Raw genomic sequence first — 26,629 nt, forward strand, 5'->3', positions numbered from 1 at the left:
ATTTTGGCATATAAGGTGAAGTAGCTGAGGAACAAACAGATACCCCTGGTTAAAATGCTATGGAACCATCATTTAGGCCAAGAAGCTACTTGGAAACGTGAAGAGGACATGAGGAGACAGCACCCACAACTGTTCAGAAATAGATGCCAGGTAAAATTTCGAGGTGAAATTCATTTTAAGGGGGGGAGAAATGTAACACCCTTATATTTGGTAATGCGTTCTACTGCTCCGGTGACCAGTGTCTGTCCGGACAGCTAGGATGCCTAGAACTACACTTAGATATTAGTGAGGTGACATAAAATAATGAAATACAATAGAGGAAAATACAAGAGAAATAAAGGAAAAATAATAGCAATGAAATGTAACTAAGTTAAACGAGCCAAAAACCGTAGCGATGGGTGACTGCATTGGGAAGTTACAGCGAGGACCATTGACTTGCCTTGGACTGCGGGGAACCCTGGGAAATATTTTTAAGACTAAAATAAACATCTATTGAAGTATAAATGACATTAGAAATGTCAAAGAAAAATTAATTAATTAGTATAAAGAAAAACGAGAAATTGAGAAATTGACAAAAATCAGTGTTACCAAAAAATTCAAAATGCAACCCGAATGGGGGCATTTTAGCCAATTGAAACCTTGAGTTTCCTTTTGACCTAAATCTCCATTAAAAATAAATGATATTAAACTTTGAAAATATCATGAAAATTAAAATTGTGGTACATTATAGGAATAGTAAAAGAATTGAGGTAAAATGTGTGAATTGTGAAACTTTGGATTATTAAATCTTTAACCAAACTCAGTGCTCCACTAAGTTAAGTTAGTGGACATTAAAATATCATAATGGTGGGCAGAAACTTCATCTTCAACCTCTCATTTCCAAAACAGCCAAAATTCTCTCCTAAGCTCTTATCCATGGCCGCCCCATTTGCATGCTCCCATCTCAATGATTTAGCCAAAGTTCTTGCAAGTTCTCTTCATTAAACTTAGTCTATACACCTTGGGCAGCAATTAGGGAGCAAGAAAGATAAGTTTTGGTGAGTTTTTAAGAAGCTTCAAAAGAGGTAAGTGGTTATTTTCATTTCTTGTTTCATTAAAATTGTAACTACGGTTGTGGTGAGTTGATTTATGGAAGAAAAGTTGAAGTTTTGATGAGTTAGGTTGATGCTCCAATTCGGCAGCCATGGAAGTTCAATATGTTAGCTTGTTTTCTTTATGTATTGGATGATTTGGGGTATTGATTTATGTGTTTAAATGTATTGAAGTTGATTTCCATGTATAAAGTTTGAATGGTAAGTTTAAAAAGTGAAAATGGAAGTTTAATGTGAATGTGTTACTTGGGAAGCCTCATGGTGAAGATTGGTAATGTTTAAGTTCATGAAAAGTGGTTGAATTATGGTACAAAAGAATGACAACATATGTATATGAATTAGTGGTGATAATGTATGTAAATTGGTAGTATAAATTGTATGTAATAATTAGGAGTGTTTGTGTATATATTATTGGATTTAGACTTTGTGAATTATGATTGCATTTGGTGTATTGTGAAGTTGTTATATTCTGTCCAACTTGACCTATAATGTGAAGAAATGAATGCTTATGGTTAGTATCAAATGCAGAATGAATTGGAGAAGTGAAGATATAGTTGGTGAATGTGTGTTTGATTTGGTGTTTGAGAGGCATGTAGAGGGCAGTGTGCAAATGAGCCTATAACCCTAAGTGTGTGACTCCAATTGGTATGAGACCAATTGGAGGTGACACTAGGCACATAATTTGCTAACTTTCATGAAGAAAGCTTACCTAAATTCTGTCCAGAACATGACTTGAGAATTGACCAAATATGGATTAGTGACTTTGAAAACCTGAAAATTGACGATTTGGACAGTAGTCAGTTTTTTGGCCATAACTCACTCAAAACAGGTCCAATTGACCTGAAATTTATACCATGGGTAGCTTAGACATAGAGCTACAACTCCTATCAAGACACCAAAACCTAGAAATGATCATAAGTAAGTCAAAATTCTTGCACAAGTTCGGATATAAAAACTGCCAGAACCGGAAATGACCTAAAAATGACCTAAGTTTGCCATTTTAGTGCAATCTGACTAGCAATAGTAAAATGACCATAACTTGGTCTAGTAAACTCCAAATGACCTAAAATTTGTGGCAAAAGTTCACTAAGACATAGACCTACAAGTTTGTAAGTTGGACCAGAAACCAAAAACCGAGAAAACTAGGTCATCTGGTTAGGTTAAAATAGCATACCGAAATTCGATAAATTCAATAAAATGCAATACATTTGAAAATAAATTTGGTAACATGTATCAACAATAAAGGACTATAAAATGTGACATATTGGTAACATTAAAATTTATTCCCCTAGAGTGCATTAAGGGTCAACATTATAGGTTGACTGAGGAAAGCAATAGTATTAAATAAATTAATTATTGAACCTTATTATTAGAGACAATTTAAATGAGTACTGAAACACTTTAAATTGTGTGTTTTAGTTAGCAAAGACTCAGAGAAGGGAAAGGAAACACTGAGTCAGGGCCAAAAGGTTACTCTTCAGAGGTTTGTGCACAACAGTTATTTCTTTGAATTTTCAATTGAAATAAATTATGACTATTTGTATGTTATTGTTTTAAATTGTGGAAAATTGTTTGAATGGAAATTTGATGGATATTTATTGCTTGAAAAATATTGCAAATGGTTTGAAACTACAGCTATCATATATATTGATTGAATTCCTCGCTAGCTTATCTAGTTTGACGAATTGGCATTGTATTCCCTCTCTGACTGAAGTGCTGAGGTGTGTGTCAATTGAGGACGAATAGGATGAGTACTCATTTAATTGCTAGCTAGCTATGTTATTCCTCACTAGCCATCAGCTTTTGGGACGAATTGGACTATGGAATCATGATTAAGTTGTGTGTGTAATTTATTGATATTTATTGTGATATTGTGAAATAGAGTTTAATTCTTTATGACATTCATTGTCTTTTGAATTCAACAATGATTTTAAGTATCCACAGTTCATATGATTTATGGTTTATGGTTTTGAATTATATTTTCTTAATGTTGTGCACCACTGAGACATTGGCTCAGCGATAGCTTTTTCATTTTTGTCGCAGGTAGGCAGACAGACAGAGTAGCAGAGTAGGCTGCTTGTGCTATATTTTGAGATTTTGCCGGGTGTATTGAGTATACCATATTTTTGCAGTCTTTATTGTAATGTATGTGCTCTGTATGTATATATTGTACTTGGTCTTGAGTAGTTGTAAACTAAAATTGTAAATTATTTTGGCCTGTAAAAAAAATTATGACATATTTCTCTTATCTCAACTTTTGGAAACACTGGAAAATTGGTGTTGAATTGAGTTAACAAATGTTGAGAAATTTATTGTGTTGAACTATTATTGGAGTTTGGGATTGAAGAGATATATTGGAAGTGCTTTTTACAGGTTTTTGAAGAACTGTTTTATTCAAAATACAGATGGCACTTTGCCAAAATTTTTATAGAAATTGTTAATATTCAGATTTGTTATTTGGTTTCACTTCAGTTAAAAATATTTTAACACTTGTCAAAAGTGCTCACCACTGTAAAAATAAATAAGAAAAGGTTTAAAATCCCTTATACTCTATTTAATAGGTTATCAGTAGACGAAGTTTGGTAATTCATTAGGTATACAGCGGGATCATGTTATGCCTTACAGAGGGGTAGGGCGTGACATTAAAGCTCTTCGATCAGATCGTGGAGGTGAATACTTGAGTACTAAATTTGATGAATACTTGAAAGAACATGGCATTGTTTTTAGCTGACTCCTCTAGAAACACCACAGCTAAAAGGGGTATCTGAAAGGAGAAATCATACTCTATTAGATATGGTATGTAGTTTGATGAGCTATACTGATATGTCAATCTCCTTTAGAGGATTTGCATTAGAATCAGCTTTGCATATTCTGAATAAGATTCCATCAAAATCAGTATCTTCCACACCTTATGAGATATGACATGGAAGAAAATCAAGTCTTAAGCATGCTAAGATTTGGGGTTGTCCAGCTTATATCAAAAAGCTGAACATTGATGAATTGGAAACCAGGTCAGAAAAGGTTTGATTTGTTGGATATCCAAAAGATAGTTTTGGATATTAATTTTATTTGCCTACATCACAAAAGGTTGTGGTAAGTAGAGATGCCACATTTCTTGAACAATAGTTTGTTCAAGAAGGAGGCAAAGGAAGGCAAATAGAGTTAAAATTGGAGAATTATGACCAACCAATAGATCAGATGGATATAGATCCATCTAGTCAACCTACACCTATTGATAAAACATTTACAGTTGTTCCTCGTAAATCAACCAGGGTATCTCACCCACCAGTGAGATATGGTTTCCTATATAAAGAATAACAAAAGTTGTCTACTCATGAAGAAATAGATCATGGAGATGATCCACTTACCTATGAAGAAGCTATATCAGATATAGACTCTTCAAAATGGATTGACGCTATGAAATCTGAGATTGATTCCATGCATAAGAATCAAGTTTGGGATCTTGTTGACCCACCTGTAGGTATTGTACCTATAGGGAACAAATGGATTTTCAAGAAGAAAATTGGTTTTGATGTAAAGGTAGAGACCTATAAAGCAAGGCTAGTAGCGAAACGGTTTCACCAAAGGCAAAGAATTGACTATAAGGAGACTTTCTCGCCTGTTGCCATGCTTAAATCAATTAGGATTCTCTTAGCAATAGCTGCATACTATGACTATGAGATTTGGCAAATGGATTTCAAAATAGCTTTTCTCAATGGATACATTGAAAAAAAAATTTTCATGGAATAACCTAGGGGTTTTGAATCCTAAGATGATTCTGTTAGTAGTATGCCCTAGAGCATATCATTTAGTATGTATCTTGTACATATTTTATTAATAAAAGGCATTTCCACTTTTCCGTTTACATAATATATTTATGTGTAATAGAAAAGGTCCATTGATATTTTGTTAGAAATATTATTCTTAAGTTGTTAAGAATATGAGTGACAATATTTCTAGCACAAAGTATCATAAATAGATTCACAATCAAGGATACTTCATAATAAGAACATGACTTATCCAGAAAGATTGTATTCATGTTTGTTCCCAAGTTATTTATATGAGATATAAATAAGATGGAATGGTGAGTCTCATGCCATATAACAAACATGATAGGCACTTATACATGATAAGTAGGCCGAACCAGTGACACTTATGACAAGCACATGGAGCTTACTCTTGTCAATGTTTTGTCATAAATCATATCAGTGCATATAATCTTTAGACCTGAGATAGCACAGTTATCTTGTATATAGGTAGTTTGAGTTTGATCTCGCTTTCATACTTGTCTGTGTATGGGTATATGGTCATGTGTTGGCTCCTACTAGTTATATATGGAGGTAGGTGTTGATCAAGATCGAATCTGTTCCTCTAAGTAAATAGTGATAAAATACTATGTTCATTTAATTTTTCTTGATGTTTCAAGTTCTGGCCAGACAGATAGATTTATTGAGAAAAGAGTTTCGATGAGAAAATCTTTTAATCAAGAACTGGAATTAAAAGAGAACATAATATTCATAGCAAATGGAGTTTGACATAAACCATGACTCGGCTTGAGTTGGGATTTTGTAGCAGAGAGAGTCTAGTGCATGGTAACATATGATTATAGGTTCATTTAAGGTAAACCTTATTACTAATTGGGTGGCTATGGCATGCTATGCTAGGTGTTAACCATGGTCTATGAGGTTCATAAAATGATTTAGAGAAATCATTTATGGTAAGAAAGAGTTCTGATGATATTAAGAGTTGATATCATGTCTCATTGCCAATTAGTGATGAGCCTAGTAAGTCACAAACATACACAAGTTATCACCTAATTAAATATGATTTAATTAATTAATTAAAGAGTTTAAATTGATTAATTAAATAGGTTTGGTTTGCAATTAGATTGCAAAGTCCCTAGCATGACTTGAAACCAAATCTAGATTATTGGATGTATAATATAAGTTAAATTTATATTTAAAGTGTTTAAATATGAATTTAACTAATGAGAAATTAATTAATAGAGATTAATTAATTAATTTATATTTGATATAAATTAATTAGATGAAGAAAATAATTATTTTGGGTTAAGAACTCAAAATTAAGACACAAGGGCATTTTGGTCATTTTGCAGTGTGACACGTGGCACCATGAGATGGTGACACATGGCATAACACATAAGCTTGCCAAATGTTTTTTTAATCATGTAAGATGATTAAAATTAAGATTAAATATAGGTTTGACACTTGGCACAATGTGATTGGGTCACTTAAACCTAGAGCTAATCAAAGGGTGACATGTGGCAAGGGTTTAATGTGTTAACCTAGCTATATAAGTGTTGTTATGAGAAAAATAAAACACAACCAGCAGCCACACTCCTTTGTCACGCCACTTTGAGGGTTTTTATCTCTTCTTCTTCATCTCTTATCAATTCAAAGAAATTAGCCATCAATCTCTTGAATTAAGAACTCTAGGAATTGTTTCTAGTGTCCTGTTTACATCTTTAATCTCTTAAAAGGCAGAACTTGATTTTCTATTTAATAGAAAAAGCTTTAGAAGCTCTTCAAGGGCTGCCATAGGTGTTCTTGGTGTGGACAAGCTAGAGGGACAACATCTGGTGTCCTGAAGACGAATCTCAAAGGCGCAGACACGCTGCAGTGCATCAAGAGGTTAGTGTAATCGTTCTTGATTTACTCTAGGGTTCTAAAATTAATCTGATTAATTTTAAAATCTTAAATGGCAAATACAGATCCAAAAACATATTTAAAAAGTTTTAATATGTTGTTTATCATTGAAATCAAATAGATAAAAAAATAAATCTTGCATGATGCATGTGACCCTAGGTGATATGGTATAAACTTGTGTTTTCACGCTTCCGTTCCTTCAATTGGTATCAGAGCCACTATATTTGCCATTTAGATTGTTGATTATATGATTTAATTGTGTGTTTGATCATGAGATCAAATGTTCATTGCTGGTTGCAAAGCAAGTTGGCGGCATACTTGAAAAAACACCATCAATGGTGCGCATGGTTTGGCTTCCATGGGTGGTTTAGGGTTTGGCTTTTAATTCTGCAATTGTTGCATGATCTAAGGCCTATTCTTTGACTAATTAAAGTGTTTAATTAGTAGTTTTTATCACACAATTAAATTATGATTCAAATCAGAATTTTAAAAATTGTTTGAATGTGATTCAAATCTGAATTTTAAAAGTTGTTTGAATGTGATTCAAATCTGAATTTTTAAAGTTGTTTGAATCATATTTAAATCTGATTTTTTAAAATTGATTGAATAAAATTCAGATCTGATTTTTTAAAAAATGTTTGAATGTGATTCAAATCTGATTTTTTAAAAAATATTTGAATGTGATTCAAATCTGAATTTTTGAAGTTGTTTGAATGTGATTCAAATCTGAATTTTTAAATTTGTTTGAATGAGATTCAAATCTGAATTTTTAAATTTATTTGAATCATATTCAAATCTGGACTTTTAAGTTGAATATGAGATATTCAATTTAATTTAAGTATGTATGTTTTATTTAATTGTTAAATAGTGATATGCATGATGGATGATCATGGACTATAAAAGACCAATGTGATTGGATTTATTTCTTTTATGTTTCTTTGGGATTGTAAATTAATTAATTTATTTTAATTTATTTTGGGCATGTATTATTAAGTTTGTAATAATTTTTGGGTTGTAATTTCATTTATTTAAGTTCTTGTAAATTCGCCTTGGTATGCCAAGGATTACTATGTAATATTGGATTGCAAGAAGTTCAAGGAGTCAAGAGCATTGGTGGGACCGGTGGGAGAATTCAAGATCAAGTGTTGATTATGTACTCCTTCAGCAACTCTTGTAAAATGAATGAATGAAATGCACCTAGGAATGCCACGATTCAATTCTTGGTGGCTCGAATTGAATCCCTTAGAAAGTCCATGATCATACCATATTTCTCGCTTATCCATGAATGCATGAGATGTATGGGAATGTATGCAATTATATGATATATGCATGCTAAATGGATAATGTGCAAAGTGATACCTTAATAGTAAATAGAATGACCATAAAATCTTCCAAACAAATGATTAAGTTGGAAATGCTATAATTAAAGTAATTATAACATAGGCCCTCCATTGGGGCAATTATTTTAAGAAATTTTAAATAGTTGCATAAGATGCAATTTATTTAAGAGAATTTCTTAAGAATAATTGTTAAGCATGAGATGTTGTAAATATGTAAATGGTTTAGTGGCCAATATTGGATGTACCTGAGGACATTAAAATTATTTGCATAATTACTGGCTCAATGGGATCAACTTAACTAATGCAAGATAAGTCAATAATAGATGTACCTGAGATTTTGAGCATTAGGGGCTAGGTAAAGGATTGAACCTCACATGAGATGTGATGGGCAAAGAGTTGCTCACTTATAGTTTATTGTAATTCCAATAATGGATGTACCTGAGGATGATCAATAGAATTATAAGAATTCAATCACCCACTAGAAATCCATCTAACTAGGATTTCCGTTTTCTACTTTGGAAGTGTAGGATTCGCTAAGTTAGTGGGAGGACCAATTTGATTAAAAGACCATAATCATTTTGGTTAATTACATGATACATTTACTAATTAATCTGATTATTTTCTGCGATTAATTTTACGATAAAAATGAGCACAAAACAACCACCACCATCCAATATCCTTGCAAGCATACTTGATCACAATAGGTTGACAGGACCTAATCATCGATTGGCTAAGAAATTTGAAACTTGTCCTGAACCTTGAACATATAGGATATGTTCTAGATTCAAATGTTCCTGGTCCCTTACCTCCAGAGGCCACACAAGAGGAACATGAAACTTTGGACAAGTGGAAGGAGCATGATATGAGAGCTAAGTGTTACATACTTGCTTCCATGAGTAATAAGTTACGGAAGCAACATGAGAACATGCAGAGTGCGAGTGAGATCCTCCTTCACATACAAGAGTTGTATGGTGAGCACAGCAGGAATGCTAGGTATGAGATATCTAGACAGCTATTTCGTATGAGGATGTCAGAGAGACAGAATGTTAGGGATCATGTCCACAAGATGATTCGGCTGATTGAGCAGTTGGAACATCTTGACTTCAACATGGATTTCCAACTACAGAGGGATTTGATCCTTTAGTCCCTTCCTGAGTCTTTTGGGAATTTTGTGACAAATTTCCATATGACTAAACAGGAATGCACCTTAGCTAGTTTACTCAACATGCTGGTTATTGCCCAAAAGAATATGCCAGGCAATAAAGGAAAAGAGGTAGCTTTGGTTGCATCTTCTTCTGCTGGAAGTTCCAACAAGAAGAAGGGCAATAAGAAAAAGAAACCTCAGATTCCTGGTCCTTCCATGAAAATAGCTAAACAGAAAAGGAAGACTAAAGCTGATAAAGGCAAAGGAAAGTGTCTCCACTGCTAACAGGAAAGTGTTTCCATTACCAACAGGAAAGTGTTTCCATTGCCAGTAAGAAAGTGTTTCCACTGGCCAGAGTATAGCAATCTAAATGAATGCAATGCCATGGTGAAAACCAACTCAAGTTCAAAATATATTTGGCACTTAAGGTTATGTCATGTTGCAGAAGATAGGATTGCAAAACTGGAGAAAATGGGGATTCTATCCTCATTGGGCTCTGAGCCTACTCCAACTTGTGAATCTTGCCTTCAGGGCAAAATGACTAGATCACCCTTTGTTGGACAGGGGCTAAGAGCTGAAAATATTTTGGAGCTAATACATAGTGATGTATGTGGTCCATTTAAAGAAATGGCTAGAGGGGGTTTTCATTATTTTATTACCTTTACTGATGATAAATCAAGGTTTGGGTATTTGTATTTGATGAAATACAAACATGAATCTTTTGAAAAGCTCAAAGAATTTAAATCTGAAGTAGAAAATCAAACAGGAAAGAATATTAAAGCTCTTCGATCAGATCGTGGAGGTGAATATTTGAGTACTAAATTTGATGAATACTTGAGAGAGCATGGCATTGTTTCTCAGCTAACTCCTCCAGGAACGCCACAGCTAAATGGTGTATCTGAAAGGAGAAATCGTACCCTATTGGATATGGTACGTAGTATGATGAGCTATACTGATATGCCAATCTCCTTTTGGGGATTTGCATTAGAATCGACTTTGTATATTACGAATAGGATTCCATCAAAATCAGTTTCTTCCACACCTTATGAGATATGGCATGGAGGAAAACCAAGTCTTAAGCATGTTAAGATTTGGGGTTGTCCAGCTTATATCAAAAAGCTGAACACTGATAAATTGGAGACCAGATCAGAAAAAGGTCGATTTGTTGGATATCCAAAAGATAGTTTTGGATATTATTTTTATTTGCCTACTTCACAAAGGTTGTGATAAGTAGAGATGCCACATTTCTTGAACAACGGTTTGTTCAAGAAGGAGGCAAAGGAAGGCAAATAGAGTTAGAATTGGAGAATTCGACCAACCAGCAGATCGGATGGATATAGATCCATCTCGTCAACCAATACCGTTGATGAAACATCTCAGATGTTCCTCGTAGAACAACGAGTATCTCACCCACCAGTGAGATATGGTTTTCTTCATGAAGAAGAACAAGAGTTGTCTACTCATGAAGAAGTAGATCATGGAGATGATCCACTTACCTATGAAGAAGCTATATCAGATATAGACTCTTCAAAATGGATTGATGCTATGAAATTCGAGATTGATTCCATGTATAAGAATCAAGTTTGGGATCTTGTTGACCCACCTGAAGGTATTGTACCTATAGGGAACAAATGGGTTTTCAAGAAGAAAACTGGTTCTGATGGAAAGGTAGAGACCTATAAGGCAAGGCTAGTAGCGAAAGGGTTTCGCCAAAGGCAAGGAATCGACTATAAGGAGACTTTCTCGCCTGTTGCCATGCTTAAATCAATTAGGATTTTATTAGCAATAGCTACGTACTATGATTATGAGATTTGGCAGATGGATGTCAAAACAGCTTTTCTCACTAGATACATTGAAGAAAACATTTTCATGGAACAACCTAAGGGATTTGAATCCCAAGATGGTTCCAAGGTATGCAAGCTAATGCGATCCATTTATGGGTTGAAACAAGCTTCGAGGAGTTGGAACATTCGTTTTGATGAAGCCATTAAATCCTTTGGTTTTATCAAAAATAAGGATGAGCCATGCGTATATAAGAAGGTTAGTGACAGTGCTATCACTTTCCTTGTCTTATATGTGGATGACATACTGTTGATGGGTAATGACACAGGTATGTTGACGACTATAAAGGTAAGGTTGTCAAATACATTCTCCATGAAAGACTTAGGGGAGGCAACCTATATTCTTGGGATTCGCATCTATAGAGATAGAGCGAAAAGAATAATTGGTTTATCCCAAACTCTATACTTGGAAAAGGTGTTAAAGAGATTTAACATGCTTGATTCCAAGAGAGGATTGTTACCAGTGAGACATGGTATCCATCTTTCTAAAGAGATGTCTCCAAAGACACCTGAAGAAAGAGATAAGATGGCCAGGATTCCATATGCTTCGGCTATTGGAAGTTTAATGTATGCAATGTTGTGTACTAGGCCGGATATCGCATATGCTGTTAGTTTGACTAGCAGGTATCAATCCAATCCAAGTTTGGAACACTGAATAGCTGTCAAGAATATCCTTAAGTACTTGAGAAGAACTAAGGATTTATTCTTGATTTATGGAGGTGGAAGACTTGCAATTGGATGGTTATACTAATTCTGATTTTCAATCAGATATCGATGATAGAAAGTCTACCTCTGGATATGTGTTCATTTGTAATGGAGGTGCAGTTAGTTGGAAGAGTTCCAAACAGAGCACGACTGCAGATTCCACTACAGAGGCTGAGTATATTGCTGCATCAGATGCTGCAAAGGAAGCTGTTTGGATAAAAAGTTCGTGACAGAACTTACAGTAGTTCCTTCCATTGAGTCAGCAGTTCCATTACACTGTGACAATAATGGAGCGGTCATGCAGGCTAAGGAACTAAGGTCTCACCCAAAATCCAAACACATAGAAAGGCACTATCACATTATCAGAGATAATTGGGCAAGGCGATATAGTCATGCAGAAAAATAACATCAGCTGAAAAATTCAGCTGATCCATTCATTGAGCCTTTGTCACAAGCTCAGTTAGACTGACATCTTGAGAAGATGGGTCTAAGGTATTGTAATGAATGGCTCTAGTGCTAGTGGGAGATTGTTAGTAGTATGCCCTAGAGCATATCATTTAGTATGTATCTTGTACATATTTTATTAATAAAAGGCATTTCCACTTTTCCGTTTACATAATATATTTATGTGTAATAGAAAAGGTCCATTGATATTTTGTTAGAAATATTATTCTTAAGTTGTTAAGAATATGAGTGACAATATTTCTAGCATAAAGTATCATAAATAAGTTCACAATCAAGGATACTTCATAATAAGGACATGACTTATCCAGAAAGATTGTATTCATGTTTGTTCCCAAGTTATTTATATGAGATATAAATAAGATGGAATGGTGAGTCTCATGCCATATAACAAACATGATAGGCACTTATACATGATAAGTAGGCTGAACCAGTGACACTTATGACAAGCACATGGAGTTTACTCTTGTCAATGTTTTGTCATAAATCATATCAGTGCATATAATCTTTAGACCTGAGATAGCACAGTTATCTTGTATATAGGTAGTTTGAGTTTGATACTGCTTTCATACTTGTACTGTGTATGGGTCTATGGGCATGTGTTGGCTCCTACTAGTTATATATAGAGATAGGTGTTGATCAAGATGGAATCTGTTCCTCTAAGTAAATAGAGATAAAATCCTATGTTCATTTAATTGTTCTTGATGTTTCAAGTTCCTAGCCAGGACAGATAGATTTATTCAGAAAAGAGTTTCTGATGTGAAAATCTTTTTAATCAAGAACTGGAATTAAAAGAGAACATAATATTCATAGCAAATGGAGTTTGACATAAACCATGACTCCAGCTTGAGTTGGGATTTTATGTGAGAGAGATTCTAGTGCATGGTAACATATGATTATAGGTTCATTTAAGGTAAACCTTATTACTAATTGGGTGGCTATGGCATGCTATGCTAGGTGTTAACTTTGGTCTATGAGGTTCATAAAATGATTTAGAGAAATCATTTATGGTAAGAAAGAGTTCTGATGATATTAAGAGTTGATATCATGTCTCATTGCCAATTAGTGATGAGCCTAGTAAGTCACATACATACACATGTTATCACCTAATTAAATATGATTTAATTAATTAATTAAAGAGTTTAAATTGATTAATTAAATAGGTTTGGTTTGCAATTAGATTGCAAAGTCCCTAGCATGACTTGAAACCAAATCTAGATTATTGGATGTATAATATAAGTTAAATTTATATTTAAAGTGTTTAAATATGAATTTAATTAATGAGAAATTAATTAATAGAGATTAATTAATTAATTTATATTTGATATAAATTAATTAGAAGAAGAAAATAATTATTTTGGGCTAAGAACTCAAAATTAAGATACAGGGGCTTTTTGGTCATTTGGTAGTGTGACAAGTGGCACCATGAGATGGTGACACATGGCATAACACATAAGCTTCCCAAATGTTTTTTTAATCATGTAAGATGATTAAAATCAAGATTAAATATAGGTTTGACACTTGGCACAATGTGATTGGGTCACTTAAACCTAGAGCTAATCAAAGGGTGACATGTGGCAAGGGTTTAATGTGTTAACCTAGGTATATAAGTGTTGTTATGAGAAAAATAAAACACAACCAGCAGCCACACTCCTTTGTCATGCCACTTTGAGGGTTTTTATCTCTTCTTCTTCATCTCTTATCAATTCAAAGAGATTAGCCATCAATCTCTTGAATTAATAACACTAGGAATTGTTTCTAGTGTCCTGTTTACATCTTTAATCTCTTAAAAGGCAGAACTTGATTTTCTAATTAATAGAAAAAGCTTTAGAAGCTCTTCAAGGGCTGCCATAGGTGTTCTTGGTGTGGACAAGCTAGAGGAACAACATCTGGTGTCCTGAAGACAAATCTCAAAGGCGCAGACACGCTGCAGTGAATCAAGAGGTTAGTGTAATCGTTCTTGATTTAATCTAGGGTTCTAAAATTAATCTGATTAATTTTAAAATCTTAAATGGCAAATACAGATCCAAAAACATATTAAAAGAGTTTTAATATGTTGTTTATCATTGAAATCAAATAGATAAAAAAATAAATCTTGCATGATGCATGTGACCCTAGGTGAAAATTTTTCAATTCAATGGTATAAACTTGTGTTTTCACGCTTCCGTTCCTTCAGATTCCAAAGTATGCAAGCTAAAGCGATCCATTTATGGATTGAAACAAGCTTTGAGGAGTTGAAACATCCATTTTGATGAAACCATTAAATCATTTGGTTTTATCAAAAATGAGGATGAGCCATGTGTATATAAGAAGGTTAGTGACAATGCTATCATTTTCCTTGTCTCATATGTGGATGACATTCTGTTGATGGTAATGACACAGGTATGTTGACAACTGTAAAGGTATGGTTATCAAATACATTCTCCATGATAGACTTAGGAAAGACAACCTATATTCTTGGGATTTGCATCTATAGAGATAGAGCGAAAAAAAAATTAGTTTATCCCAAAGTCAATACTTGGAAAAGGTGTTAAAGAGGTTTAACATGCTTGATTCCAAGAGAGGATTATTACCAGTGAGACATGGTATCCACCTTTCTAAAGAGATGTCTCCAAAGACACCTAAAGAAAGAGATAAAATGGCAGGATTCCATATGCTTCGGCTATTAGAAGTTTGATGTATGCAATGTTGTGTACTAAGCCGGATATTGCATATGCTATTAGTTTGACTAGCAGGTATCAATCCAATCCAGGTTTGGAATACTAGATAGCTGTTAAGAATATCCTTAAGTACTTGAGAAGAACTAAGGATTTATTCTTGATATATGGAGGTGGTGACTTGTAATTGGATGGTTATACTGATTCTGATTTCCAATCAGATATCGATGATAGAAATTCTACCTCTGGATATGTGTTCATTTATACTGAAGGCGCAATCAGTTGGAAGAGTTCCAAACAGATTACGACTATAGATTCCACTATAGAGGCCAATCATATTGCTGCATTAGATGCTGCAAAAGAAACTATTTGGATATAAGAAACCCCGATCTCACCAGAAATCCAAACACATAGAAAGGCGCTACCACATTATCAGAGAAATAATTGGGCAAGGCGATGTAGCCATACAAAAAATAGCATTAGCTAAAAATCTAGCTGATCCATTCACTAAGCTTATGTCACAAACTCAGCTAAACCGACATCTTGAGAAGATGGGTCTAAGACATTGTAATGAATGGCTCTAGTGCTAGTGGTAGATTATTAGTAGTATGCCCTAGAGCATATCATTTAGTATGTATCCTGTACATGTTTTATTAATAAAAGGCATTTTCACTTTTCTGTTTACATAATATATTTATGTGTAATAGAAAAGTTCTATTAATATTTTGTTAGAAATTCTATTCTTAAGTTGCTAAGAATATGAGTGACAGTATTTCTAGCTCAAAGTATCATAAATTGGTTCACAATCGAGGATACTTCACACAGGACATGACTTATCCAGAAAGATTGTATTCATGTTTGTTCCCAATGTATTTATATGAGATATAAATAAGATGGAATGGTGAGTCTCATGCCATAGAGAAAACATGATAGGCACTTATACATGATAAGTAGGCCGAACCAGTGACATTTATGACAAGCACATGGAGTTTACTCTTGTCAATGTATTGTCATAAATCATATCAGTGCATATAATCTTTAGACCTGAGATAGCACAGTTATATTGTATATAGGTAGTTTGAGTTTGATACTACTTTCATACTTGTACTGTGTATGGGTATATGGGCATGTGTTGGCTCCTACTAGTTATATACGGAGGTAGGTGTTGATCAAGATAGAATCTGTTACCCTAAGTAAATAGGGATAAAATCCTATGTTCATTTAATTGTTCTTGATGTTTCAAGTTCCTGGCCAGGACAGATAGATTTAATCAGAAAAGAGTTTATGATGAGAAAATTTTTTTAATCAGGAACTGGAATTAAAAGAGAACATAATATTCATAGCAAATGGGGTTTGACATAAATCATGACTCTAGCTCGAATTGGAATTTTGTAACAGGGAAATTCTAGTGCATGGTAACATATGATTATAGGTTCATTTAAGGTAAACCTTATTACTAATTGGGTGGCTATGGCATGCTATGCTAGGTGTTAACCATAGTCTATGAGCTGCATAAAATGATTTAGAGAAATCATTTATGGTAAGAAAGAGTTCTGATGATATTAAGAGTTCTGATGATATTAAGAGTTGATATCATATCTCATTGCCAATTAGTGATGAGCCTAGTAAGTCACACATATACATAAGTAATCACCAAGTTAAATATGATTTAATTAATTAATTAAAGAGTTTAATTGATTAATTAAATAGGTTTGGTTTGCAATTAGATAGCAAAGTTCCTAGCATGGCTTAAAACCAAATCTAGGTTGTTGGATGTATAGTATAAGTTAAATTTATATTTAAAGTTTTTAAATATGAATTTAATTATGAAAAATTAATTAATAGAAATTAATTAATTAATTTATATTTGATATAAATTGATTAGAAGAAGATAAATAATTATTTTGGGTTAAGAACTCAAAATTAATACATAGGGGTATTTTGGTCATTTCATAGGGTGACATGTGGCACCATGAGATGGTGACACATGACACTACACATAAGCTTGCCATATGTCTTTTAATCATGTAAGATGATTAAAGTCAAGATTAAATATAGGTTTGACACTTGGCACAATGTGATTGGGTCAATTAAACCTAGAGCCAATCAGAAGGTGACATGTGGCAAAGGTTTTAAGTGGTAACCTAGCTATATAAGGAAAATGATGAAAAGAAAAATAACAATTTGCTTATTCATCCAAAGGTGCTGCCACCCTTGCCTTGCTTTCCCTCTCATCTTCTTCATCTCTTATCAGTTCAAAGAGATTTTCCAATAATCTCTTGAACTAAAAATACTACAAATCGTTTCTAGTGTCCTGTTTACATCTGTAATCTCTCAAAAGGCAAAACTTGGTTTTCTAATTGATTGGAAAAGCTTTAGAAGCTGTTCAAGGGGCTGCCATTGGTGATCTTGGTGTGGACAAGCTAGAGGGACAACATCTGGTGTCCTAAGTGCATCCCAAAGGTGCCAAACACACTGCAGTGCATCAAAAAAGTTAGTGCACTTGTTCTTGATCTAATCTAGGGTTCTAATGAATTAATCTATTAATTCTAAAATCATAAATGGAAAATGTAGATCCAAAAATATATTAAAAGAGTTTTAATATGCTATTTATCATTGAAATTAAATAGATAAAAATAAATATTGCATGATGCATGAGACCCTAGGTGAAAAATTTTTGAATTCAATGATCTAAACTTATGTTTTTCATGCTTTCGCTCCTTCACGAGTGCCCTCAGATTTGGTCCAGCTCCTACTACTACAGAAGGATCCATTCAGAGTCTTGCTACTAGAGGTTCACAACCAGCTAGCAGAGGAAGAGGTAGAGGTGGAGGCAATGCTTCTGGTAGTCAGGGTACTGTTAGCCAGTCAGCACAAGGAAGTGCTCCGGCCAGAGTCTACACTGTGAGATAGCGGGAAGAAGCTGAAACTGTGACACCCCTTACCCATCTACAGTGTAGCCGAGCAAGATATGCCACTCAGTGTGCCGGAGCACCAATTCGTATTTCAATTACAATTGATCCCTTTTAATTCATTTATTTACAATTTTTGATAAATCTGAATTTTTTCGCAATTTTTATAGAAAATCCGGTAGAGTGTCGGTTATAAATTGGAAAAACAGCTCTTCTGAACCTATTTAAAAGACACTTCCAATATAATTTCCAAATCCAGAACTCCATTATACACACATTTCAAATCAATCTCAAAATCTCAATACTATTTTCAAAATTTTTCAGTTCACATCACCACTTGAACCATATTCATGAATATTTCTCAACATTTTATTTTTCAACATACATTATACAGAAAATTTCAATAACATGAAATTTCATATATTTACATTATCAAATAATTTCAAGAGTTTATAGTTACAATCCAAAACCAATACCAAATACAAAATACAAAATGCCACCGAAAGTCCTAATGTCCTACCAAGTGCACTGCAGATGTGAGGTGACTCTGGACTCAGTATGCAGCTCTAAAAGTTCACCCGGTCTGATGTTTGCTGGGCTCCCCAGCTAGGTCTCCAGTAATTACACGTGGCAAAAGTGACAGGCTAAGTAATTCTGCTTAGTGGTGACAGTATAAAATAAAATAAAATAAAATAAAATAAAATAACTAAAATAATATAAATATGCAGAATGTATGTTTATATTTTTTGTAGACTTAATTTCTGATATTTATTGTAGTATTATTCGATTAAAATTTGGTAATATTTATTATCATTGCCGGAGTAACCCATATTAGTAGACTGGACTGGATAAACGGGTAAACTGGCACTGGGTACTAAGTACCTCGGACCATTACACCATCGGTCACATTGTGTCTCCTGGTGTGCAACCAAATAGCTAATAAGCTGTAATAATCATCAAGGATATTATTCAAGTATAATAACTCAATTACCATAGCCGAAGGCTATTTTATCACCGAATGGCATGGGAGGCCATGAAACATAGAATGGCATGAAGCCATATGCAGTACTGCTAATAGAACCCTATTGGCATGCCAATCTATCCAAACCAATCTTGCTAGGTATACTAGGGCATATTACACTTTTAAGTTTCATAATTCTTGAAATTCATGTTTTGGGTTACTATTCAATTCATTAGTTAACAAAATGTTGACTTTTACATGGACAATAGGTACATTGATTTTAATACTCCCAACATACCACATTTCGCATTCTAAACTTGTTCGTATTGGTTGCCAATACCATTTCTAAGCTTAATGTTAATTGTACAAAATTTTTAGTTTTCAAGCTTTGTGTTTACTGTTCTATTTGTCATTTTTGTAGTGGTAATTTGGCAAAATGATCAACATGAAAGTTGTTCCTTATTTTGTCTAGTTACATTTCCTTTTTGGAATCACTCCATTTAGAGTTTTGTAGCTCAAGTTATGGCCCAAAAACCACAACTGGCCGGATTATAATTTTTTCAGAATTTCTGGACTGACCAAATCTACAGTATTAGGAGCAGTGACTGCAGGTCACTTTTTGAATATGTTATGGTCATAATTTGGGTTAGGTTTCTGTATGAAAGTTGTAGGCCTATATCTCAGCTTAGCTTTGGTAAAATTTCAGGTCAATTGGACCTTTCTACACTGAGTTATAACCAAATGACTAAACACTATTCATTTGGTCATTTTGCCTAGGCAGAATGCAGGTCACCCGGATTAGGGCAATCTTTAGGTTAACTTGGTTTGGTTTTCTGAGATTGGTTTCTTCACAAAAGCTGTCCCATTATGTGTCTAGTTTCATGTCCAATTGGCCTTGCGCCAATTGAACCTCTACAACTCCAGTTATTGCTACCCAAACTTGCTTAACTCATGCCCAGTCCTGCAGGTCACCAAGGGCAGCCACACCAAACTCAAATCTCACTACACAACCCACTTCATTTTTTATTCAAACAAAACCAAATGGTCACTAATTGACCATTAAAACCTACTTTCATCATCACATGATCAAAGTCTCATTTTCATCCCAAACCCTAACTCAAACATCATCAACCATGCATTATCATTTGCAATTCATCACTCCACTCAAGAGATGCATATTGAGGGCAGCCATACTACCATTTTAACACCATAAAAATCATCTTAATCTTAACCCAACCAAGGCTGCCGAAATTATGGGATGGCATGCAAATGGTATTTAATAAATTTCATTGTAATTTGCACTCATTCATAGTCCTTAAACATGAATTTAAAGTGAAAACCAAGGTTAGGTCACAAACCTCTAATGGAGTGAGATTTCCAACTTGCTAAGGTTCTTCTTTTTCTTTTCTTTTTGCTCCCAAAAGACTCACCGAGATGTAAAAACACTTTTTTGTGTTGGGAATATAGGGTTTAGTTGGGTAAAAGCTAGGGAAATCAAGCTTTAAAAAGCTTGCTCATGGTGGCCATGGAGGGAAGGGTGACGGCAAGGAAGAAGGTAAGAGAGAGTTCTGATTTTTTTTCTTCATTTTTTTGCCCATTTAGTCTTTTTAAATAAACTTATGCTATGTGTCAACATTGGATTGGGTGGGAGAATTTTAATGACATCATTATGATGTCAAAATTCCATTTTTTTTCATTTTCAATCCTTTTCTTGTTTATTTAATTTCAATTAAATTTTTAACAACATTTATTCATATTTTATGTCATATAAATTATTTATTTAACCGAACAAGTTGGCCAATATTCATCTCTGAAGACGAAATGACCAAAATGCCCTCCGTTTGGCTTAACGAGCCAAAATTGTGTACCGATAGAAAAAATTTTCTAAGCATTTTGTTGGTATTATAATGCCATAAGAATCTCAATAACTCTTCTTTGGAGTCCCAAAAATTATTTTATAATTTTTCCCCTGGGTCTATTGTTTTTAATGGCGTTCACCGTCACTTCCCCTTCGAGTTACTCATCATTGGGATTTCGACTCGTTTAACCTTATTGTATTTGGTTTTTAAAATTTTTCCTTGCTTTTTATGAGCATTATTTAGTTTCTTTATAACTCCTCACTCTAGTTCATTTATAATTTCAAACATTCTAGCTGCCCGGACCGACATTGGTCACCGAAACAGTAGACTGTATGGACTAGCTAAAGTGAGGATGTTACAACTCTTCCCCTCTAATAAAAATTTTGTCCTCAAAATTTATCTGATGCAAACAGTTGAGGGAACTGTTGCCTCATTGTCTCTTCACTTTCCCAAGTTGCCTCTTCAGTGTTGTGGTGCCTCCAAAGCACTTTCACCAGTGGAATTTGTTTATTTCTCAGTTCCTTCACTTCCTGAGCTAGGATCTGTATAGGTTCTTCTATATATGTCAAGTCCGGTTGGATATCAATCTCTTCCTTGGAAATGACATGTGAAGGGTTTGAGCGATATCTTCTCAGCATAGAAACATGGATTATGAATTTTATCCAGTTCTGGTGGTAAAGCTAGCTGATAGGCCACTGGTCCCACACGTTCAATGACTTCATATAGGCCAATGAACCTAGGGCTTAACTTACCCTTTCTTCCAAACCTCAGTAGTTTCTTCCATGGTGAGACTTTGAGAAACACTTTATCGCCCACTGCATACTCTATCTCTTTTCTCTTCAAGTCGGCATAAGATTTTTGTCTATCTAAGGCAACCTTCAAGTTAGCTTTGATTATCTTCACTTTCTCCTCAGTCTGTTTCACCAGGTCTGGTCCTACCAGCTTATCTTCGCCTAACTCAATCCAACACACTAGGGTTCTACATTTCCTCCCATATAATGCATCATACGGAGCCATTTGAATGCTAGCTTGGTACTATTGTTATATGCGAATTCTACCAGTGGGAGATATCTATCCCAACTCCCCTCAAACTCAATGACATAACTCCTCAGCATATCCTCCAGGATCTATCACACAATTCACATTGTTACTATTATTCAATTTATTATTTGTGAAAATTCAATTAGTTCTTAGGTTTACCTCGATTACTCGTTCTGACTGTCCATCCGTCTGGGGGTGAAAAGCCGTGCTAAAACGAAGTTGTGTGCCCAAGGCTTGTTGTAACTTTTTCCAAAATCTCGATGTAAACCTTGGGTCTCAATCAGATATGATGGAAAGTGGGATTCCATGCAGTCTAACTATCTCACTGATATACAATTCTGCTAGCTTCTCTAGTGAGTAGTCAGTCCTAACTAGCAGAAAATGTGCTGACTTCATCAATCTATCCACTATCACCCATACTGCATCATGCTTCTTCTGGGTTGTCGACACCATATTTTGGCCGATCCCCGAAATTAATAAACTCTGAAACTGATCCCCAGCACTGAGTCTCCCTTTGCCAGCCAATCACATTTCCGATCTCTCCTCAAAAGAAATCTAATCAATACTAAGTCCCCATATCATTTAAAGCCTCACCGATCTCTCAAACCAATTGTCAAGTCCCTTGACCAGTCTATTATATTTCCGATCTCTCTTGTCAAACGAGATTGAACCAACATTAGGCCTTTATGCCACCAGTCTTATTGCCGATCTCCCTTTTAAAATTTTGGGGATAATCGTCTGATAAAGTTAAGGTTCCAATCCGGTTTAATGATGATTCCGATCTCAAGTGTTCAAGTCAAATTTTCAATTTTAATCAAGTCCCGTTTAGCGTTTGTTCTCAATCGATCTCATGCTTATAGTGTTTTCCGACCTCTTACACTTAGATTAATAATCACTTTTAATTGTTGTGATATGTTCAGACAATCAAGTGCTTATGCAATTTAGATACTTTCCGATCCGATCCATTCATTGAACAAAAAGGGAATTTCATTTCATTTCAAACTAAAATTTATACAAGTCATTCGGCTGGAGGATCACCCCCAGCCTGTTCTACATTTTGTTCGCTTCCTCTCTCACCTTCAGCCTTCTCCTCGCTATCCTCTTCATCTTGGGGAGCTAGATCCACCATCCAGGAGAAGTCCTCCTCGGGATAACGCTTCCTGAGCTTGGCCAAGAGATCCCCATAAGCGTTCACATAAGCACCGGCCTCCCTTGTCACTGCCTCTTTTTCTTTTGCTTTAAGCTCCTCAGTGAGGCGAGCGACTTTAGCAGCTCGGAGCGCCCGAACCTCTTCAAGAACATGAGCCTGCTCGGCCATCTTATCCTCGTAGAATTTCATCCGCCCCTCAATTTCAGATATGTAGTTTTGGGCGGACGAAAGTTGAGATCGGAGGGAAGCAGCTTCCTGACCCACCTTCTCGACATCCTGCCTCAAGCGGTGAGCCTTCTCCCGGATAATATATTTGTTCACCAGACTCTCTACACTCAGGCTCATAGTTTGTTTCAGGATATCGGCAAGGCTGTTCGTGGTTAGCCTATCCCGATCCTCCCGAAGGCAGATGGAGGACCCCAAGACCTTAGCAAAACCCGGGTTCTCTTGAACCGTGGGGTTCTTCTCCAGCGAGTGGATCAGGATCTGGGCGCTGCGGGAAAGGGTCCTCACTGGTGGTTGGGAAGGACCCCCTTCCGCACTCTAAGCAACTGAAGGGGGTGGTGGTGGTGACTCTTCTTGACGAGGAGGAGACCGAACCACTTCTATGTCGGGGATCGGCTGTCCCGAGGGTTGAGACGAGCCTCCTTGCATTTCCCCAGGATCATGCCTGGGCGTCTGAAGCAGCTCGGCCCACTTCATCTCCCGCACTTTCCGAGAGACCTCTCTTTTCCGCTTCCGGCTCTCTTTAGAAGCCTCGCCGCTTGCCATACCTGCACAGAGAAAAGGTCAGTGAGATCACTAAGGCCCAAAGATCAGAGATATAGAAAGTACCGAAGCCGAGGTCAGAGAGCTGAAGCCCACGTTTTTGGCCGGTGACCAGCTGCATAGTCCAATGATGCAGTTCGGCTGTCACTGCATCTAAACAAAAGAATTTCTATCTAGCCTCCTGATCTTTCAGTTCCATCACCATTAGGCCCTCCTCTCTATTCAAGGTGATGCGCTTCGGAATCAACGGGCCCTAGTGTAACCAGCTACGTGGGAAACCCTCAAAGCCGTTCGGAATTTTGCTCCTCAAAATAAAGAAACGATTCTTCTAATTTTTCAGGGAGGAGGGCAGATCGGTAAGGAGCTCGCAATGTGGCTTTGCCTGAAAGAACCAGTACTCATCGTCCTTTCGACGAGTTAGCCTATGTAGCTTGGCGAATACCTTCGCCATTAGACTGAGTCCTTTAGCTCGGCAAAGGCCTCTGAAGGCCATTAGGATCCGCCATGAGTTCGGGTGAACTTGGGCTATGCACACTTAGTGAAATTTTAAAACTTCCTTGAAGAAGTTGTCAAGAGGGAACCGCAGCCCGGCTTTTAGTTGCTCTTCATATACCATGATCATATCATTCTCTTCGAAGAAGTGCTCAGCTCGAAGATTGCCGTGACACTTAATGAGTTCATATGAATCGGGCTGAATGTTATACTCTTGGCTGAACGACTGCAGGTCGGTTTCTTGAAGGATTGGTGGCAGCTCGTCCATGGGAAGGTTCTCTCTCCCTGAAGAATGTGTTTGCCTCGAGGATGCTGCTTGACCGCGGGCTGGAATGGAGGTCCTAGGGAGATCAGATCGGCCGCTTGTTCCGACTACCTCTACCTCATCTGACGACCACGAGACATGAACGGAAAAAGGGGCTTGCCACTCTCTGACCCTCGGCGCCGCTCATTTTCAAAGAAAAGAGGAAATTTAAGCTAAAAGAAAGATCAAAACCCTTACCGGAGTGTAATCGGTGTCGGAAGAACTTGAAAAAACGAGAGGATTTTGGAATCGCTCGCGAAAGGCTGAAAATGACATAAGGGAACAACTGGCAGACTCATCCCTTATTTATACTAGTCTGAGCATTTAATGCTCACGGTGTCCCAAGCGGCGCATCGGTTAGCGGGATTCGCCAGATTTTTCTAACACGTCTCACGAATATTCCAGAAATTCCATTATAAGGAGAGATCGGCTAGTTAGAGATCGGTGAATTAAGGTGAATGTTTAGAAGCGCGGATCGGTCAAGGGCTGTTCTATTAGGAACTGGATCGGATAAACACATCAGAGATCGAAAAATAATCAATGCAATAATAATAAAAATGATAGTTATCAAAATAAAACTTTATTTCCGAAAGGTCAGATTACATCATTTGGGCGATCTCTAGAGGTCGGATTACATAAAAAGTCGGATTACATCATTTGGACGATCTCTAGAGATCGGATTACATTAAAGGTCTGATTACATCATAGGGGCGATCTTTAGAGATCAGTGGAACATCCTATCTAATAAAGGCCTATGTCAAAGCCTAGTCTCGTGGCTGAATCAAAAGATTTATCCGGCCATAGACAGCGGATTGACGTACAGCTCAGACGGGGTGATTATGACTCTCATGAGGATGGAGAGTCATCTCCACTGTCATCGACCAGAACCGAGCTGTAGTCGGGACGCCCAATGTGGTGAGGAGCCAAATGAACTTCAAGGGGTAGTCACCGATGTTAAGGGGAATATTAGCAGTCTTCTCGCCTGAAATCAGTTCGCCGACTATATCGGTCAAACGATTTGAGATCGACACGATCGAGGTCCTCGATCCAGGTCGGCAAATTAGTTCGGTTCTCTCACTGTCATCAAATGAGGTTATCATAATTCTCCGATCACCGGGATCGTAAATTTTCAGTCGAGGAATAAAGAGGACAATTGGAAAAAGATCAAAAGCAACTATCATGGCCGGGATTATTGCCGGAGCGGTTAGAACAGGAAATGTCAGAAGGAAAAGGAGAAAATCAAATGCGGAGGGGTTTCCCGTTGAGGGTATATATATAGGGAAAGTCTGAGCATTTATGGCGAGCAGAATACGAAACGGATGCCTCGGAAATCGAAGGAATAAATGCTTTGACTGAACCGGACCGGATAAAGGAAAAGACTGGAGTAGGAGAGGTCAGAAGAGGGGAGCCCAGCATGAGAGATCAGAAAAGGATCATGTTAGAAAGATCGAAAGGGAGGGGAGGTCGAAAAACAAAGAGAATAAGACAACTTTCGCTAACTGTCATCATAATCAGAGCCGAGGTAGTTAAAGCGTTGTAGACGAAATCTCCACCGCACACCTCAGAATTGCCCACATTACTGACAAGTGCCAGAGTATGTCATCACAGCGCTGTGCATCCCAATCTCCACCGTTGATCTTACTTTTAAGGACGAGCCCGGGGCCCTTAGATCAAAGAAGAAGACGACAAGAGTAGTGCCTTTTATTCCCAGCCCTCGAATCGCCCTAGACAAGAAAATTTGAGCCGTCAGATTAGAAGAGAAAAAGTACAAAATTTTTTGAAAAGGATCTTAGCCGTTCATTCTGATTCTCTTTAATTCCCAAGCGTCAGATCATGTCCTTCAAAATCCAAACCTTCCATCTCCCTCAAAATAAATCCTGACCCTTCATGGGGAGAACCCGATCCCTATAAATACCTGCATGAAAACTGTTCAATAGGGGGACGAAGAAAAAAAGGGTGGTAATTATAGCGGAAGGGCTCTGAAAATTAATTCAGTTTCGCTACTCTGCTATTTTTAAGCTAGAAAGACTTTAGAAACCAGTTTTCTTAAGTATTTTCTCTGAAGAAGTATTGGACACTGGAACTCCTGATTTCCAGTTTGTTCATTGCTCTGTGATACCCTTTTTTTTAAGTTTCAATTCTGTTTTCACCACCTTTATATCCACTTTTATTTTCTGAGTTCAATCTCATTCATTATCATTCCGATTCGATCATATGCTAACTAGGCATTCGTCAT

This window comes from Hevea brasiliensis, chromosome 4, assembly GCF_030052815.1.
Source record: "Hevea brasiliensis isolate MT/VB/25A 57/8 chromosome 4, ASM3005281v1, whole genome shotgun sequence".
Taxonomy (NCBI): Eukaryota; Viridiplantae; Streptophyta; class Magnoliopsida; order Malpighiales; family Euphorbiaceae; genus Hevea; species Hevea brasiliensis.